Raw genomic sequence first — 20,313 nt, 5'->3', positions numbered from 1 at the left:
TTGACACAGAGGTCAGAGCCAAGGGTGTTTGGCAGTGGGAGGTGGGGTTTCCCTGCACTTTGGAAGGCTGTGCTCTCCCTTGTGAGCCCTGAGGAACGAAAGTGACAAAGTGCCTAGAGAAAATGTTTGTTGTAGCTGAAGGTATCTGCTGCCTTCAGGGCCTTTGGAAACCAGGAGCTGGATGGCAGTTTGTAGGAAGTCTGCTCACAGTACTGTGAAAGGACCTCATTGCTCTGCACTGAACACTGAACATGTTGCAGCTCTCCTCTCAGCCTAGTGTTGGAGCTGGGCACATTCGCTCTCGCTGCGGTGTGCGGCTGACCGGTGTCACTGATGGGTGTGGGATGCGGTGCTCAGCTCAGTTGGAAACACAGAAATGTGTTGGTACCTGGAACTTGGTTTGAACTCTGCTGAAAGTGACAGAGTAGCTGCTCCCTAGTACAGCGACGTGGATAGATACTCTATCTGCCTGTTAGCGTTAGAACAATCTCTGACCTGGGGTTTTGTGTGTTGTTCGTAAATGTACCTGGAGAATTCAAAAACAAAGCACTGTTACTATTCTTGGACTTGGATATAGCCTGAATGGATTCTCATTGAAGCACTTGAGTTCCTGCTGATTCTTGGCCCTAAACTCATTCTAGCCTTTTGTGGTTTTGGAAGTTTAAATAAAAATTACTCCATTGTGTTGGTCCTGGCGGGAAGGGGAGCCCATGAAGGTTGGTTAATATTCAAGGATCACCTCCTCAGGCTCAAGAGTATTCCATCCCAATGAATATGAAGTCAAGCAAAAATGTCAGGAGACCTGTGTGGATGAACAAAGAGCTCCTAGAGAGGTTGGAAGCAAGGACAGGTAACCTGGGAGGAATACAGAAATATTATCTGCACATCCAGGGATGCAGTTAGGGCAGCTAAAGCGCAAATAGAATTGAATCTGGACAGGGATATCAAAGACAACGAGAAGGGCTCCTGTAAGTATATAGGAGACCAAAGGAAGTATTTCCAGATTTACCTGATTAACAGGTGTCATTTTGACTCAAAAGCACTGACATCACATGTGTATTTGTGAAAATCTTGCTCCTTACCCCTGTGCTGCTCTCTACACCTCCCAGATGATGGCCTATTTTCAGCAAAGCCCTACAGGTTGACTCCTTTTTCCCTTTCTGCCTTTTTTTAATGGTGAGCTTTGCTGTTCAGCACACTTTATTCCTGCCATGAGAGAAAAAGCATTGTTGTTCTGCCTTCTATATTTTGGTCAGACTATGCCAGTGAGGGCTAAAAGATAGGCCAAAGCAGCTGTCATTGTTCTCAATGTTCTTAAGCAGGTGTAATGTTCTGCTTTATTTCTTATTTTCAAGGAACAGATAATTCCTTCCTGCTCTTGGGCTACTGCTGATGTGACTAGAATTTGTCAGAGAGTGTGAACTTACTTAACCTGAACACCTTTAAAATTACTCTCCTGTCTTTCAGAATGCATTACCTCATTGCATATCTGCTGTGGCACTGATGCATAACAAGCATGTGAAATGAGAGGGTGACAGAGTGAGAGAACATCTTCCAGAACTTTAGATCTAAGTCCATAAGGATGGCAAAGTGTTCATGCTTCAGCAGAGGATTACAGGAAATTTTGTGTTTCTACAATCAAATTTCCTGGAACCACAGAATGGTTTGGGTTGGAAGGGACCTGAAAGATCATCCAGTCCCACCCCCTGCCCTGGGCAGGGACATCTTTCACTAGACCACATTGCTCCAAGCCCAGTCCAACCTGGCTTTGAACACTTCCAGAGATGGGAACCTGGAACCTGTGCCAGTGGCTCATCATCCTCTCAGTAAGAAATTGCTTTAACTAGAAAAAAATTTAATCTTCCCCGGACAAAATTCCATATTAGTCACCTCTGTGTTAGCAGGATAGCCCTTCAGGGGATGGATTCAAGCACGGAGATTGTGGACTGCATAGCACCCAAGGAAGTGTGACCAGCATTTACATCCAGTCCTATTGTCTGGTCACTACATATGAGAAGAGAAGCTCTGGCACTTGGCCTGTGAGCAACACTGCCAGGAGGAAGATGCTGGAAGCTTGGGTGCACCTGCACAAGGCTGAGGCAGCTGGAGGGCAGCTGTCTTACATCTCTCAGCACCCACAGGGCCTGTGACACCAGGTTCTGCTCTGGGCCCTGCTCCAGCTTGTCTGTTGGGCCACTGGAGGCAGCAAGGACAGATGGTAGTAGACTAAGTGGGGCATGCACTGCTGAGCTTACCCATACTGAGGGGATGTGGTCTAAGCTTAGAGATGCTGGGGAGAGTCCCTCTACAAATCTGGGAGTTAAACAACTTGAAAACTTCATTGTCTCACACCGAAGCCAGAGGGTTCACTTCAAGTGGTGCCAAACAGGCTTATGCTCACCTTACACAAAACTGCCTGGCATCCAAACACTGTAAAGTAACACCATGTAAAACATCAAAAGTCTTCGTGACCCATAACAAATCCTTTTTTCTCCTCCTCTTTGCCCAGAATCATTCTGAACCCTATCCCCAGACATCTGTTGGTACATGCTAATGTAATTATTCCCTCCCTGCGAGAGCACCACGGAACTGAATTGTATCCCATGGATGTTGGGAGACATCTGAAACGTAGCCATGTCTTCTGACACTATGCAAGAAGGATGAAACTCCCATGTGAATGTAAAGTGAGCCACATGTTGGGAGCACACAAAGCAAACTTGTAGTTGTTGCTATAAGGGCTCCGTGAGACATGATGTTGAATTAAAAGGTACTTCTTTTTCCAGGTCAGATCAGGACAGATATTTCACCGTTCTAACCAGCACTGCCCACCTGCACTTGTGTTTCTCTCTAACAAACTCCCAGGGTGGCTCCTGTCTTTTATTCACCATTCCTGGCAGTATTGCCAATGCCTGCTGGTGCTTCTGGAATGGAACCCTGGAAGTCTGTTGGAGTTAGTTTGACTGCAGGTCAAAGAACTAAGCTTTAATCTGAATCTAATTTATTAGTCCATTACATTGAATTCAGCTGGTTATTGCATGTCCATCTTCAGTCTGCTATGTGCTTCCTTCCCAGCAACTCCCTATTGAAAGAGCATAGAGTATACAAGGCCAGAACCAAAAAAACCCCAAAGCCAACATCTGGATGCACAGTGGTTCATATTTACTAGGCTGGGGATTCTCATCTTGCTGAAGGGTCTGGCTCACAACCCACAGGTGGCATCATAAGAACTCACCGGTGTAAGTAATGTTTTGAGGAAGGCAGAGAAAGGTAAATCTCATCAGGCCACAAGCTGTGGGTTTTTTCCCCACAGGAATCAAAATCAATTAATAGAAGCACACAGAGCTCCTCTCCAGGTTCATTCTATGTGAGCAATTATTTGCTCTGGTGCTTCAGCCCAGCTTTTATCATCCTGTGTTCTGTTGAGACCGCCCCAGTCTTCTGTGAGGACTTTCTTCTATGAGTAAGTATTACGAGCTGTGCTGAGTGCCACACATTTCAAGAAATAACTGCTGTGCTTGATTGGCACTGGCACAAGCCACTGTGTTGGACAAAGACCAGTGAGGTCCAAAATGTTTTCTCCTCTGTGAGGAGTGAACTGATTTTAAGTTGGCATATGATCACATCAAACTCCACAGCTCTGTTACAGTGATAGCAGAAATCCCTGTAGAGGGTATTGGCTCCTGTCCATAGATACATGTGGGTCTCTAGATTTAGACTGTGCATGCACGAAACATTGTGCTGTGTGGCCTTCAGAGCTACTGAGCTCCTTTGGCTCCAGTTGGTCTAGAAAAACAGGGAAGATGCTACAAAGCTGTGATACAAAAGCTATTCCCCGAATATCTATTTGTAGCTTTGCAATGTTCCCCTCCTTGAATGAGTGAATATAAAATACTTTTTGAAAATGACTTACACAAATATGTAGAAATATATTGCAGAAAGTCCTATTAGAAAGTGTATAATTGAGCCAAATATCACCACCAGTACCTGCAGAGAGAGGTAATTGTACTCTGATTACTTTCCTGGCTACCTGGTTCATCACTTCTGTGTGTTGTCTAGAAACACAGACTTCCTGTCAACTTTTGAATCTGATATGTATGATACAGACATACATGTGTAAAGCCAAATTTAATGCCAACTGGAGATCTAACACTAACAATCTGTTAATTATTTGGATTTTTTATTAATAAATAAGAAAAAATTGAATTAATAAATCTCAATGTAGAAGTCACCCTGTGCGTTGTTTGTTTATGCTCTGTAGGCAGCTAGGGAATTCGGGCTGGGCGGGTTCCCTCACTGTTTTTGGTCTGCTACATGTTCAGTTCCCATGTGCTGACCCAAGATCCCAGTGCTTGGTTACTCAGCTTTGGAAAGGAGGGAGGTGAAAAATGGTTTGAAGAGAAATTTTAGAAGATCACTTATTAGTTCTACAAGGTGTTGGTTCAGGAGGTCAGGGGAGTTACAAAGTTTCCATCAGATGTAAATAACCTATCCTCATTTCGTAGAAACTGTGAATCATTGAATGCTCAGCCAGGCCTTAGATGACCAGTTGTTTGTGGAAAGGCATAAGGATATTTGACTGCTGAAGCATTGGAGCAGGAGGAAGAGGTCCATCCATCACAGTCCCTCTCTTCAGTGGAGCTGTGTGTGGTATGGATTCACTTCACTAGGCAAAGATCCACCATGTCCTGCCTTTAGGTGTTCCTGGCCTGTCATGATCCATACACCTGTGCTGTGACTGCCAGGGACAGTGCTTGAATCCAGCACACAGCTCAGGCCTCCCTGCACACCAGGGAGGCGTGGCAGCCAGGTCTGCTGGAGTGAAACCTTGGGCAGGGCCAGAGGGAAGAGAGTGGAGAGCTGGGGTTGGTGAGGAAGGTGTTTGAGTGGGAAAGGCATTGGCAGGTGTTAATTCTTGAGCACTGAAGTAATGAGCACTGATTTGAAATAAAAGTCAAGTTGTGTAAATCCCAACTTTTTTGCAGTCAAAGGTATTAATTGCATCAGACAAATACAGATCAAGGCAAATTTCTCATCAAATCAGCTTCCAGAAAGAGTGCAGCCTTCTAAAAATACCGAAGTGAGTCACCCCAGATGACAGTGCTGTGACAGAGGGACAGTCCACGCCGCATCTGAGATGGAGGTGAGTGGTGTCTCTGCAGAGCACACACCTAACACTGCTCCACAGAAACGTGGGTGCAAGCCAGAGGCAGCTGATCAAGGAGCTCTTCTAGAACACGCACAGCACCGTCTGACTGTTCCAGAAGTTTCCGTGTGGTCACCACAACTCCAGTGCGAATTCTGTCTGGCAAACTGGAAGGCAAAAACCAGTTTGTAACCTGGTGCCAAATCACTGAATCCTTCCTAGAGCGTCTTGTTACATAAAGCCCCTAAGTGGCAGCTGCCACCACGAGGAGCCCATTTGTCAGGGCTGAGGGGGCCGTGACACACCTGTGCGGGAGGCACACCTGTGCGGGGGTATCGCGCTCTCAAGGCGAGGAGTCACATAAGGGAGTTCACCCGTGGCTGCGCCCGCGGGCCGGGCCGGGCCCGGCGGGAAGGGGCAGCGGGAGACGGCACAGGTGAGTAGAGAAAACCCGTGTCTGGAGGTGCGAGGAGCCCCCGCCACCGCAGCACAGAGACCGAGAGCCGCCCAGAGCGCCCCCCGCGGGCGGGGCGGGGCAGGGCAGGGACCCGGCGGGATGGGAACGGGAGCGGGAAGCCCTGCCAGCCCCAAGAAGGGGAACGGGAACGGGATTAGGCACGGCCCCGCCCCGCCCGGACGCGCCCACCGCAGCGCTGCTGGGGCGGGGCCTCGGCGCGCCGGCGCTGTGGGGAGCGCGTGCCCGCCCTCAGGCCCCGCCCCCTCAGGTGACGCCACCGCGCGCGCCCGGCCCTTCCCCTCGCGCGACGTCACGCGGCCGGGCCGGGCGGTGGCGGCGCGCGGGGATGGAGCGGCCGCCGCTCGGCCGGTGAGTGACCGACGGACCGCGAGATGAGGCATAGAGAGGGAACGGGCTCGGGAACGGGGTGGGAGAACACCCGGAGCCGCGGGACGGGGCGAGGGGACCCCGCCGGACGGGCCCCGGGCGCGCCCATTGCGAGCGCCTCGCCCGCCCCCAGACCCGCCGCTCGGCCGCGCTCTCTCGCCGCCGCCCCCGCTCCTGCGGCTGGTTTAGGACCCTCTGGCCGAGTCGCGGCCCCGCCGGCCCGCTCGCCCCGTTCCGGGCCGTCGTCCGGGGCGCGGGGCCCGGGTTGCGCGGAGCGGGCGATGTCCGGCCCGGCGGTGGCGAGCGGCGCCCGCGGCCCGCGGCCCCCGCGATCGTCCCGGCCCCCGCGGCCCCCGCAGCCCTCCCGGGGGCGGCCCCACGCACGTGTAGATGGTGCTGGGTGTTCGGGAGGCGCCGCGGCGGCCCCCGCGCTGGTTTAGGGGTGGCTGAGGCGTGTGTTCGCTTCACCGATTCCTGCCCGCCTTGGCTGTCTTTGATGAGATCGTTAAGATACGAGTTATTTCATGGTGAGCTCAGATTTTGCCGGCTTAAAAGCAGATTGTCAGTGACAGACCTTTAAAGTAAAGAACTTAAGGTGTAAAGCAGCAGTTTCGGAGCTTTACAAGTGCCAAAATTCACGAGACTTGGAGCTGGACACTGTGTGTGACTTCTGTGCAGCTGCTGTCACTGGCGATACAGAAGTACCTGATGTGCATTAGTGACAAATGCTGTGGCCAGCAAGACTCGCGTGGTGGGTGGAGGCATTGCTTTCACTAAAAAACTCTATCAATAGGGAAACTTAATGAGGCTTCTTGATGGGTAGAGGTGTAAAGGTCTGAACTGAAGGTACAAAGATCTGAGTGGAAGCCTAGGGGAGGAGGAGAAAGAGGGAGGTAATGTAACTACCACTGCGTCAGCAACAGTGTCCATCATCCACAAACCTTAAAATCCGGTGTTTCTGCAAGTTGGAAGCCCTTAGTAACAATCTGGGCTACCGGTGGGATCACTGAAGCAGTGATGCCTTGACCTGAGCCAGTTCCGCTGGGTTCTCCTCAGCCTGGAAAGCGAGTGCTGCTTTCCCTGATGCTCACCACTGACTCTGTCTTACCCGTGGTTACATGTGGCAGGTGACTCCATGTTTGCTCACAGGATGATCCTTCTCTTAGGGTAAGTTCTTTGTCCGTATGCAAGTGTCTAGAGGCAAGGAAAGCCCAGTGAGTAGGTGACTCACTGGAAGATCTGTTTCTCTCGTGATGCTGGGGGGACTCTTCCTTCTCTTGTTTGGGGACAGTGGGGCTCCTGAGCTTGCAGGACTTGTGCTGCTCAGCAACTCTGCAGCCACACAGGGTTCTGGTGCCAAATGAATAAGTTTATTGGAGGTTTGTATCCACTGTGTCCAGTTTAGCTGCCTGATAAACCCACCCAGCTGGTTTGGAAGCCATCCAAAATATGGAAGCAAACTGTAGATGGAGAAAGATCTACTTTGTGTGGAATTTATTTTAGAAAGAATTTGGAACTTCAGGTTCTATAAAGTTTGAGGCTTCCCCCCACCATTTACCACATAAAAGTTGCTGAGTTTAGTTTTCTAAGCAGTTCTGTGTCATGGTTTGGGCTGTCTCACATCTTATTTAATCATAACTGAAGTTCCTATAATTAAAACCTGTATCTAATTCAGATACAAAATAGAAATTATTGGAAGTCTACAGATTTTGTTTACATGTATTTAGAGAGGTGCATTCTGCATGAAATGGGTTGTGTCTAGCAAGTCAGCTCCTCCACTGCTTGGGTGAATGGCCTGTGCCTGACAGTGAGCCAGCGACTGTGGCTGCACTGGAGTCAGGCAAACCTTGTGTTAGTGTCTCCTCTGGTCTTTCTGAGAATTGTTTCTGAACCATTGAAAAACACTTGGTGTGATATATCTTGGACTTGGTTTCTAGGAATTTTTGCTTAGAGATCTGGGGGAGGAGTCTTCCTTCTCCACTGGCTTCCCCAGTGCGTTTACTGGTGTGGCATGTTCTCTTCAGGCGGTTCTGTAGCTGTGTGCCAGTGAGAGCTGGGCTTTGGGATCTGGATTCACCGAGTGCAAGGTGTTTCTCAGGTGAGCTGGCTGGCTGGCTGCCTCTTGACAGACCTAGAGTCTCCTCACCCCTGAAATACAGGGAGTGGTTTTGGCTCTGCCTGTCCCCTGAGGCCTGGTGAAGGCTGTTTGCTGTGGCACGCGGGATGCTGCTTGGCACAGAGGTCATGTGCTCTCCGTGAGGGTTGGAGCTCACAGGGACTTGTGTTACCTGTCTGGGGCCAGGAACAGGGCAGTATCTCAATAGTGAGACTTGTTAAAGTGGTTTGTAGGCAATGAGTCCTGTGTGGCCCAGGTGACATCCAGAGGTCCCTTCCAACCTCAGCAAATCTGTGAACTTGTTACAGTGTTTCCTAGAGGATAAACTGGCGTCTTTGGGAAGAGTGATGATGCCTGAATGAAATGGAATGTGAAGGTGGCAGGCTAGACGTGCGTTGTCTGCACTTCTAGAAACTGACTATTCTGCTATGATTACATACTTAAAATTCTTAACTCCTCCAAGCAGTTGAGACCCTGGATATTGTCACAACACAATGAGCTGATTCTTTGGGCTTGAATTTAAGCTCCAAATTCTCAAAATTGTTCTTCCAGCCAAGTGTGTTAAGGAAAGACGGAAACAAGCAATTGTGTGGAGTTAAATGGATTTTTGCAAAATGTAATGTCTTCATACTTTCAGAAGCATTTTTTGGTAATGCAGATCTAGTTGACCCTTGTTATTTACAGAGAAGAATCCTACTCATGTACCAAAAGTACAAAACATTTCTATCAGAATAACATTGAGAACTTTGATTTGGAAGCTAGATCTGACACACCATGTGAAATGCAAACACAGAACAGAAGGTCTCTGCCCCAAAAAAGTTTATGTTTAATTAACTTAAATCCAAACCAAAGAAGTTTGCCAACACTCCTGAACATTTATGCCATGCAGGAGCCCCCCGAGTATGTACCTTATGTGCATGCTGTGTTGGGGCTTCCATCATGCTCTGTGTTGGTCCTTGTTTTGGACAGCAGCTTAATTCTTTAGTCTGACACTGGTCACATGAGCACTCCTGTGTGAAAATACCCAGTGAACATCAAGGCATTTGGTGAACTGGGAGGGTTTGTCTGAATCAGGGCAGTCTGTGATGTGGTATGGTGTTGCATGCATGCATGTGATCAAACATTATTTGAATGCTTAGAGGATTTCCCTTCTTGAGATAGTTTATTAGGTTAAAGTAGTCAGAATATGAGGTAACTTCAGAGGCTGCTTCTGATTTTAAATACGTCAAAGCTAGCAGAAACCTAGTATTTCAAATGAGTTAATACTTTTCTTTGAAGGGGACTCTGAATATACGTGCTGTTTTATTGTTTATCAGGTATTAATGGCATTTCTTATTATGCTTGTTAATTTTGGCAGGTCTTTCTCCTCTACAAAGAAGTTTTGTTGCCAGGATTTACTCTGAAAATGACCTACAGTACTGACTGCAGATGTCTGCAAATGTAGAAGCTGATAAATCATATCTTCTTCCCTTCCCTGACTTTCCTGTTTCCTGTGGAATTTATACTTCTAAATTTTTTTAAAGTTAGACCTCTGTTGATGACATTTGGATTACAACTGTGAGCATATCTATGCAAAGAGACAAGCTACCCTGAGCACTTTTGAGGTATGTATGCCTGCTATGACTTAGAACACATGGAATGGAAAGGCCATCTGATGAGGGCAAAGAGAGCTAGCTCTAGGTGTACATTTTCTAGATTTAGGCTGTTGTGCACCATTTTGCATGGTTTTAGCAGTAGAATATACATGTGCACAGTGAGGCTGTGGGAGCACCAGAATACCTACCCAGCATTGTATGGAGGGTGACCTTGGTTGAACCTGCTGTGGGAGTACTCAAAAGATTCTTTTGGGAAAAGCTTGGTTGTATTCAGTGCTCACCCATTCAGTTCCTAAATACCACCATGGTCTGCAGAAATTTTCTTCTTCGAAGTATGTGACAGACATTTAGTAGTCATTGAAATGCATCTGGGAGGCCATGGTGATTGCTCTGTTTGGTTAGATAAAGCACTCACATGAAATTACAGAGTACTTGCCTTGAATTGGCAGGCATCTGGAATGAAGGCTAGGAAAAAAGGACATTTTGCTTGCCTTCCTATGCACAGGTGCTGGCCCAGTGGTCTCTGCTCCCAGAAAGGGGCAGTCTCGTAGGACAATATGCCTGTGATGTACAAGAGTAGCAGAGCTGGGTGGGATTTGCCTTGTTGCTCTGGAGGTTTGTTCCAACCCAGGTAACAAGAGATGGACTACCTTGGCTGTTTACGAAGCACAGAAAGTTACCAGCACGCACAGTTGTATTTTCCTGGAGGCTTTTAGCTGGCCATATATATTCTAAACCTGGAATGAGGAAGTTGGCTAACTGCCTCTGTATGGGTTTGTGAGAGGCCAGGGTGCACTGATAACATCTGTTCCTTCTGTAAGCTACTTGGACAGGTTATCCCTTCTGTGATGTAGATGCCAACATTCTGGGGCATCGGTGGTCTTCAGTTAACGGTGGGTAACAGTGAAAGGCAGCCAAACACACTCCTCTTTGGCTTCCAGAAAAAACATTTATTAGTGGATTTTGTTTAAAAAGGAAAACTAATTGTGCTGAAAGTAGCTACCTGACTGAATCATTCATCATGCCACATTGCTGTCCAGGATGTATTTAGCAGACAACACATGAGCTTTTATTGATAAGCTCCAGTCATTCAGGCTGAGATGATACTGGAGGGACACAGATCTGACCTACCTCCCTGTCTGGTTTAAAACAGCCTGATGGTGTTCCTGTAATAGGAAGGCAGAATGGGCCATGTTGGCAGTGTTAGTGTGAACTGGGATAGGCAGTGAAGTGCTGTGGTTGGGAAGGGGATCCCTTACCTCTGCTAAAGGAATTTGCTCCATCATTTGCCTGCAAGCAGAACTGGGGCCAAGGATTGGCATCTTGGTGAGATTCTGTTAGGAGTGGGCAGAAGTTGGTGCAGCACACTTTAAATGTGTTTCTCAGTCTGCCTGGGCAGTGTGTTATTTGGCTGTGGCAGTGTGCTAAAGTAGCATTGGGGAGAAAATGGTTTTGTTTCCTGTAGACTGCTTTCATGGAAACTGTAGGAACACACCAGGAGTGAAGTGGTTTGCTGAGCTGCCCACTGCCACCCTAGTGGTGCTTTATGTAGTGTACCAGGGATGTGGACTCTGTAAACCAACTTGGTGCATTTTTTTATTGTATATAAATAAGTTATGATCTCTGTAATCTTGTCAATTAATTGTGCGGATCTTCCCAAAAAAGCTGCCGTTCTGTAAAAATAGAACAATTGCTGCAAACTCTCTGAAAACCTGCAAGAATACATAGATTCTGTGTCTCCCTGAGTGTATATCCCTAAGCAGAGTATTAGTCTTTATTTCCTTAGCTGTAAGATAATGTTATCTACCTTTGTAAAACATTCAGTTTCATGGAAGGTGTAAGTGTTGCAGTATAATTATTCAAACTCATATAACTAAAAGTGAATACTAAAGTGTGGAGTGACAAGGAAATTGAGTATAATATAAAGTTTTCTTTTGATGTAAAGAAGTGGTCTGAAAGGTGAAATTGTGTACATTAGAGAATGTTGCATTAAAACTGTCCTACAGGGTGTCTAAAAAGTTTGAAGAACGTTAAAGGACACTGCAGTGTTGAGATGAATGGTACTGCCATTGATTCAGCTGGTGGGATGGGTTATGGCAGGAAGTTTGCAGATACCTACTCACAGTTTCTGCAGGCATGAATTTGGCAAATTTCAGTATATTTTGGATTTGTGTGAGCTGATGGTATCCTTAACAAATCCCATAGTGGCCTTTGTACTGAAGCTGTTGGCTATTATTTTCCTGGAGGCCGGTTGCCGTGGTGATTATCCTGAGGGCAAATAAATGTATTTTTAATGATTCCCAGTTATACTAGTTTTGAGCAAAAGGACTGTGGCCTTTTCTGGGATCACTGGAAGATACTGCACCCATAGCACTCCAGGTTTGTAAATCACTGCCCGCTAAACAAGTTTCTCATGGGCTTTAGTGGGTCATGGTCATAAGGAGTAGTGTCACTTGTCTGTGAGAAGCAGTGAGTGTCCTTGCTGTGATCCTGACGTTGAACAGCAGTTAAAATGGGAGAAATGAGCACAGAGTGACTTTGGGTCAGAATCTGTTAAGATTGAACTTAGCCCATTCAGGCCAGTGATGCCTGACTGACTAGTAAGGCAAAAGCTCTGTTGGTGAAAGCCAGTCCCTCCAAGGTGCATGGTGCTGTGGTCCTTCCCTGTGTTGGCTTTCAGCTGGGGTAGCCTCTAGCTCTGTTTTCTACTGATTTATATTAAATACTTTGTGGAGGAAGATATTCTGGATATGTGAGCCTTTCCATAACTGAAGAACTTGATTAGTTCTCATTGGATACCTGTGAGAAGTTTGACTGCTTGGGGTGCAGAGCATCCTGTGGTAAGAGGAGCGGGGACTTGTAGAGTGGAGGGGGTTGGGAGGCTGTATCAGTGGCTGCTCGGTGCTCTGCAGTGCAGTTCCCATGCTGGTCATGCTTTTGCTGCACAATTTAGTTCTCAGCTGGTTTGCTGTGCTGAAAGTTTGGTTCTGGTTGACCGAAGCCCTTTAAATGCTTCAGGTGCAATTCCAGTTTGTGGGAGAAGTACTGGGTCCAATACTGTACAATCTCTTTATTAATAACGTATTAATTGGGCCAGGTGAAGAATTTTGTAGCTGATGCAAGATGGGAAGTTGACAGACCTGATGTTTGTGTTGCCATTCAGAGGCACCTGGATAGGCTTGAGGAATAGGCAGGCAGGAACCTTATGAAGTTCCACAAAGGGAAACAGGAAGCTCTGCGCCTGGGGAGGACCCGACCTGTGTAGCCGCTGTTCTGTAACCATCCATGTACCTGTGCTGGGGGCCTGACCAGCTACAAAGTTGCTCTGCAGCAAGCAAACAGGTTTTCTGCGGGAAACCCAAGTTGCAGGATGGCTCTGTAAGGAGCCATTGACTTGGGTTTTGGTTTTGGCTCTGATTAATAAGCCAGCACCTTCTCAGTGGTAGCTGAAATTCAGCCTTATTTCAAATAAGACTGCTCCCTTTTTTTGCTGCTTTGGGTAAAGATTTGTGGATTTTTTTATGGGGACTCTGCCATGAATGTGGGAGGAAACATTCTGATTTTGGCTGAGGTTTTAAATGCATGACTACTTGATTCCCATTGGCAACAAAGCAGTCAAGCCCAATTTCTTTATACCAAATTACTGTCTCTGTACAGCTGGATGTGGAGGTGGATATTGAAGAGCAGCATATTTGTGAGTGTGGCTGCTTTGCTGTGCTGTGTTTGTGCAATTTGTGTATGTGTCCCTAAAATGCATAGTAAGATCTAATAGAAGAAAAGGACCATAGACATACATCAGTATTTTTATTGCAGAAGTCCAAAAAGTGAGCAAAGCAGGGAATTCACAAGTCTGTGTGGTAGCAGCTGATGGACAGCTAACATGGCTCCCATTCAAAATGGTGTTGCTCTGAGAGGATGGGGAGTTGTGGCTGTGCTGGGCTGGTTCCTTGGCACTTGAAAAGAGGTCTGGCAGCCTGTGTGTGTCCTGCAGGGCAGGTGCCCATGGCTCTGCTCACACTGTGTCCCTGAGATACACAGGCCAGGCTGATGCTGTTCCTACCCATTAGGGTACACATGAATGCAGTTACATTGTTCCTTGTCTCAAGCTCTGCTTGTGCCTACCTGGGACTGGGAGAAGTGGCTGTAATGAGTCAAGTTAAAAACACCTTATGCATGTCTCCTATTTCTGTTGACAGCTGATAGCAGGTTTTTAACACTGAGAGCAGGTAAGGAGGTGTGGATGGGGTAGTCTTTTACTGATAGGTGCTCCCAGCCTCCTGCAAGTGCTGACTGAAGGACTTCAGGCAGTGTTTGATGGGCAACCTGAACATCTTGTTTGTAGTCCTGCAGGGAGGAATGTGCTAATGCTTGATTAGAAAAGGCCATGTAAACAAACCAGGCCCAGATTAAGGCCACTACTGTTATATTGATATAATTTTTTAAGAGTTGCACTTAAGTAAAAGCTCCCTAGACTAGCAGTCTTGAAGAAGGATCAGGAGGGAGAGTTTTCTTCTGAAGAGCACGATGAAGCTGTCAGTGGTTGAGCAGCATAAACTGTCAGTGCATTAGCGAAGACTATTGACTTCTGGTTGGAATTTCTGTCTTGCCAGATTTGTGTCACGTTTTAAACAATACTGGTAGAAAAAGCTGGTTTTGAGTCATCAGGGGGAGTATTTTACCACTCTGTGTGAGGTTAGTTCTACTTTCTTCTTTCACAAGTCATTGTAGATACGATACTTTCCAAAATTCAGGGCTAAAAGCACATGTTAAAATCACACATAGAGTGGGGTGTGGGTTGGTGGTAGGTGATATCTTTCTTACAAGCCTGCTAATTTAACTTGTTTTAACCTCCTTACAACTCCAAGCCTGGAATAAACCTTTCTTTTAGAGCTAGAGTTGCTAAATCCTGCCAGCTTCTCTGCTGGCATTGTCACAGATAATTCTGCTAGGAGTTAAAATGAGAGGCCATCTCTTTTTTTTTTTTTTTTTTTTTTTGGTTTGTATTACTAGCATGCTTAGAAGTGTCTCTTTAATGCCAGAAATAGCTGTAGTATACCCTTTTGTCTTCCCTTGGAAGTGGAATGAAAATACCTGTATTTCCACTTTGTGGTTCTCTTGTTCCTGACATTTGAGTCAGCTTTGACACACAGAAAGTGGCAGTGTCTCTTGGCAGACAGGCAGTGAGGAGATAAGAGCAGCTTTGATCTCTCTCCTCCACCCCTTCCTCTCCTGAAAAGATCCTGCCAAAATGCTTGCCATGGCCTAGTATTGTTGCATTTTTCCAGAGACTAAAGAATCAGATCCAAATAATGCAAATGTTAATAGGAAAAGTCAGTAGCAGGAGTGCAACTGACCACAAAAATATTTGAGATGCTTCAAGGAATTAAATCCATTCTTTTATTTGTGGAAGGCCCATTGTTTTGAATATTTGCTTAACACTTCTTCGCTCTTTTCCTTTAGGGGAGGTAGTTTCTCTATTTATAAAATGCAGTATTTAAACTGTAGAAGTGAAATCACTTGTATACTGATGAGTCCTTGCTGAAGCTCATGTGAGTTCCTGTTTTCTGCAGCTGTTGTGGCCATAGTGTCAGATAGGAAGTTTTTGATAACACCATTTTGGAGTAATTGTGTGCCCTGTCTGTTTACTTCCTCTCTTTAACTTTATCCCAAAGATGTTATAACCAGGTCTATGGTCACATTCTTCCCTCAGTCCTGTCTTCTTTCAAATGAGTTAATTTTTTTGTATTGGTTCATATCACAGCCCTGGAAATATCTGTGCTTACAAAGTCTAAAATGGGATGCCATGCTATGGTTCTGAAAATGAGCCAGGGGACAAAAGAGGTTGGAAATTCCTTAAATTGCTATTTCTGTTGTACTTCTCATATTGTGAAAGAACAGCTTCCGTTCCCTGCTTGAACTGTGGCTGGAGATGTCCCTTCAGTGTTCTTCAGTGAAGCCCTGAGTTCAGAGCATGCACTTGACTGGTTTGTAGAACATGTAAATATGGGTGCAACTTTTTTCCCTTTTGTAAAAAGCAGAGATGTTTTTGAAGAAATGCTGCTGTTTGGCCTAGCTTCAATTTGGTTTTGAAGAAGAGTAGGTGAGGATGTCACTTTTCTGAAACAGGCCACTAAATTAAGTGGAAGTGTCAACTGTCAGCCCTCCTGTGGCAGACCACACAGTTTTGAATTGCAGGTTTCCTCTTGAGCCTAGTAAAGCAGACTGTCTTTATAATAATAATTTATCCAGTTTGCTTTTCTTCTAAAATCCCTGCAGACCGCATTTTTAATGTTGTCTCCCAACTTTTAAGTATGTTCACAAAAAAAATTTCAAGAAAATGTGTATGATGTATGTAATTGTCAATGTCAACTAATCAGAAGACTCTAGTTAAATCTTTCTTTAACATTCATTTAGCTTTCTTGAAGCACTGTTTTTATTAATTTGATGGAAAACAGCCTATATGTAGCCTTTTCCAGGAAAGAATATTTTAAAGTGATTTGAGTAGGTTCCAGTTATACTGCAATGAGCAAGCAGTACTTCCTGTAGGGCATCAGTAATGTAGAGGCTGCCCACAGGTGGTATTGAAGGTAATTGATTCTGATGTGGATATACTCAGGAAGATGCTTCTTAAGAAGAAATGGAAAGGAGAAAGGGATCTATCACTCACTAAGAGAATGTTTGGTATATGCTCGTCTGTGACTTGAGTGAAGTTTTCTCTTATCTCCAGCATTAATATTTGAGCTTTCAGGAAGATAAACTGCATACATTAGTTCTGCTGGTCAGCAGTATTAAATATAAAGTTATAGGAAGGAACTGTTTCAACAGGATGTGGATCTGAGAAGAGGCTGATGTTGAAAGATCACTTTCTGGTATGTCTGAACATGGTGCCCTTGCACATGTGAACCATTAATGGATACAGTGGTAGAAGAAGTGAACTCTTTTTGGTGTGCCAAAGCATAAAATCTTCTGCTGATGAAACCTTTGAAGTTGGCATTTGTTAATGTGTATGGGAAGGCATGGGAAAAAGTGATTCTCTCTCCCTCCCCACCCCTGCTCCGGAGAGGAGGAAGACAATTCTTAATGTCTTTTGAATGACCTCAGGGATCTGCTCCCACTCCTTTTTCCTTGTAACATACTCACCTCTTAACAAGTGCCTGGACTGTGTAGAGCTGTTTTAGGCTTGTGAGGATTTTAGGAGAAACATTTCATGTTTTGTATGGTCTCAGACTTAGTGCCATTTTTGTCCCTGAATATAGTAAAAATCATGTGATTCATACCTAAACACACAGCCAGCCTTTTCCTTTAACAGCTCTTTCAGCCATACTCCCTTTCTGGTCTTGGCTTGGGGAGGGTCTTTGTGTATCTATATATCTTGTGTTCCTGGTTTTTCTTTTGGACTTCAATTGAATTGAAAAAAATATTTTCTTGGGTGAATTTTGGAGGAGGAGGACAAGGAAGAATTATGTATGTAAAACTTTAGGTATCTTTTCCATTAAAAATAGATTTGTTTTCTGTTTTCTTTCCATTTACCTATGTTGTTTGTATTTAATTATTTCTTCTTCTTCCATTCTGGCCCCAGTTTTTCACTCAGACAATTGTTTTATTATAATGTCTAAATAACGCATTTCTCTAGATATTGGGTAGTCATGTAATTATTCAATTGTTTTCTTGAGTCAAATTACTTACTCTGTTACTGGTGTCTTCCTCTTTAAATGTTTTCCAGATGACAGCCCCCTTGAATTTGACACCCATTCTGGTTTCTCATGAGTTCTTTTTTATGATAGGATTAGCTGTTAACACCCAGAGCTTTCTCTTCTTATTTGCGCTGCTGAGCAATGATGCTTTTAAAATATCTTAAGCCTCCTTTGGATATAAATCACTTGCTAGGGTTCCCAATTCCCATAATAGGTGGTTTTCCAGTGTGTGACTTGCTTCTTTAGTCTTTCTTGCTAAACTGTTTGCCTGGGTACAGAATCCATTTTGGGATGGGTTTCTGAAAATAATCTGGGATTTCTCAAACTAAGATGGGCTATTTCTTAGTAAAAGTCACTCCTGTTCTGAAACAACTAAAAAATGCTTTTCTTTTACCACATAGGATGAGTGGGAAGCATCTCCTTCCTAAGATTCCTGCTAACTGTGATGACAACTCTATAATGAGCTGTTAAATTGACCTGTTTATGGAATCAAAGAAATGTGGGGATTACTTAGGTAATTGTACTTGACCTTGTTAAGGGTTCAAGGTGTTCAAACATGGCATAAATAAAAGGTATTTGAAATATTCTATGAAAAAGCGGAATTTTTCCTATTTCCTTTCCTTGAAAATAGTTTTTCTTCCCCATTTCTGTAGTCCTGTACTGTTTGTATCTGTAACAAGTACTTCAGCTGCAGATCAGTCATCTCTGAACTGTGTTTTAATGGTAGCTTCAGAGTTCACTTTGTTTACAAAGAACTGCGGTTTTGAAGGGAATTAATTAAACTGATTAATTTAGAGTAAACTTTCACTTGAATAAAGTCTAACTAAAATCTAATGGGCCGAAGTCTTTTCAGACTGATACTTGTCAAATTTTTTGAAATGTTCATGTTACAAAGTATTTGATAAAGAAAAGAGTGGGAAGAATTGGCAAAAAAAATTCAAGCCAAGATCATGTCTATGCTTTGTAAGTACCAGGAAGTGAAGGAATTCTGCTTAGCCCCATGCAATAGTTTTTCAAAGTTCAGAAGAAAGTGGGAATTTTGGTGGTGCGTCAGTGAGGGCTGTGATTCACATGGGGGACAGTACAGGTAGTTTTAGTGCTAATGCCTCTTGGTGCCCACCTGTGGGCACTCTGGGACATGGACTCTGAACTACGGCAGCTGTGAACAAGTTTGAGCCAAAAGCAGCTGTTGATGTGCCGATCCTGTAGTGCTGTAGGCCATATCTCTGAAGCCCTTGCTGTCAAAAGCTCTTACAGTTATTATAAATAAAAAGATGACATTAAAACTTAAAAAAAAAAGACAGACTGACTGAAGTTCTGTTAGTGGCACCTCATGTGTGACCAGTACTTTACACATTGCTCCTAGCAAGCACGTGGCCTTTGGGTTGTTTGCAGAAACATTGTACAGACCATCCAAACAGCCTGCCTGGCATGCTCCGTTCCCTCCTCAAAGAGAGCAGGGGTGGGGGGTGTCCTCGGGCAGGGGGGTGTGCCCAGGTGGGATTCACACTTGGAGCTGCCTGCGCTCATCTGTGCGAGGGCCGTGGCTGGGAATGCTGCGGCTTGGGGGTGTCCTGCGGGGGGACAGGGCCGGGTGCTGGAGTCACTGGGGGACAGCAGCTGCCCCGTGCAACGAGCTGTGCAGGTGTGTCCGAGTGCTCGCAGCTTTCACCTCCTGTGAGGTGAACACCAGGGAAACAAGAGCCAGCTGTTTGACCTGTGCCCGGGAGCATTGAATGACTAAATAGGAGAAGAAAATAAAATCTGTGTGGTGCAGACTGACCTTGCAGGCTGGAGCCCTGGCATCTTCTTCCTGTGCTTTTAGCATGTGGTGGTGGCCATAAACCCCAAGAGAAAATGCTCCTTCACAAGAACTTCTTGATTAACTCTGTAAGATTCAGTTTTAACTTCAGTTATATTTGTATCCCTTCAGTTATTTGAAAGAGTTTATAATAGGACAGCTTCCAGGGGCACTTCCATTTCAATGGAAAAACAATTATTAAAAAAAAAATTTTAGAATTTGGAATCATGCTCACTTTGTTGTTTATGTGTATCTTTCCTCCCATTTCCAGAATTGTGTCTCATACTCAATTTCTTTTGCAGTTCTGTTCAGTGGAGGGACTGCTGTGGGTCAGCCATGCTAAGGGGCAAATGATGGAGGCAAGTACGAGTTTATCCTTTCACTGTTACGTAATGTTGGTTTTGCCAGTTTTTCCTTTTGAACTGTTTTGTTTCCCAGGGCTCCTGGGAAATAATTGCACAAATGAAGGATGATATTAGAACGTTCTGAGATACAATAATGTTATAACGTCTGCTCAGTGTGGCTGTATATGGAATTGTGAATTTTGTTCCTGATGTAGTATATTCTTGTACAAATAAGAAATGTATGTTTTTGAACTTCATGCTATAAAGTATTGTTTCCTCCCACAAACAGAATATAAAGGTGGTTGTAAGGGGAGAAAACAAAAGTGAGCACAGAAGTTGAATCCTAATGCAATTAAGTGTGCTAAATAATTCTGAAGATTCACAATTCTTCACACTTGCGAGTATTTTTTTTTTTCCCCAAAAGTAGATACTAGAACAAATAAGTAGTTGTAAGGATCTTCATACCAGATGTGTAATTTGCAAAGATCATTTCAGGCTCATAACAGACTCATCTTACGGAACTAGAAATAGGAGATGACTACAAAGTTCCCAGTAGCAGCCTCTCAGAGGCCATATCATTTCAGAAATCTGTCCTGGAATACACAGGGTGGCTGTGCCTTGTTTGTGAGCTCACTGTGGGCTGATTTGTTTCAGGGTGGTTTGTAAATTGCCATAGGGTTAATTTAAGCAGGTTAATTTTTTCTGGCAGATAATGCATGGAACTCCAGGTAGACTGAAGTGTAGTGTTCTTTAAGACCAACAGCATTAACAGTGGT

At 44.9% G+C, this 20,313-nt stretch overlaps 1 long non-coding RNA gene across 1 annotated transcript; it reads left to right on the top strand.

The window, feature by feature from the left end:
* Nucleotides 1–5,908: 5,908 nt before the first annotated feature.
* On the top strand, nt 5,909–19,602 carry LOC309577243. Its single transcript, XR_014226747.1, has 3 exons — nt 5,909–5,969; nt 9,461–9,707; nt 19,496–19,602. It is a non-coding gene; the product is annotated as an uncharacterized lncRNA (long non-coding RNA).
* The last annotated feature ends 711 nt before the right edge of the window (nt 19,603–20,313 follow it).

This window comes from Coloeus monedula, assembly GCF_965178545.1.
Source record: "Coloeus monedula genome assembly, chromosome: 11".
In the NCBI taxonomy this organism is placed as follows: domain Eukaryota; kingdom Metazoa; phylum Chordata; class Aves; order Passeriformes; family Corvidae; genus Coloeus; species Coloeus monedula.
Note: the sequence above shows the minus strand (reverse complement) of the source record. Positions and strands in the feature narration are given on the sequence as shown.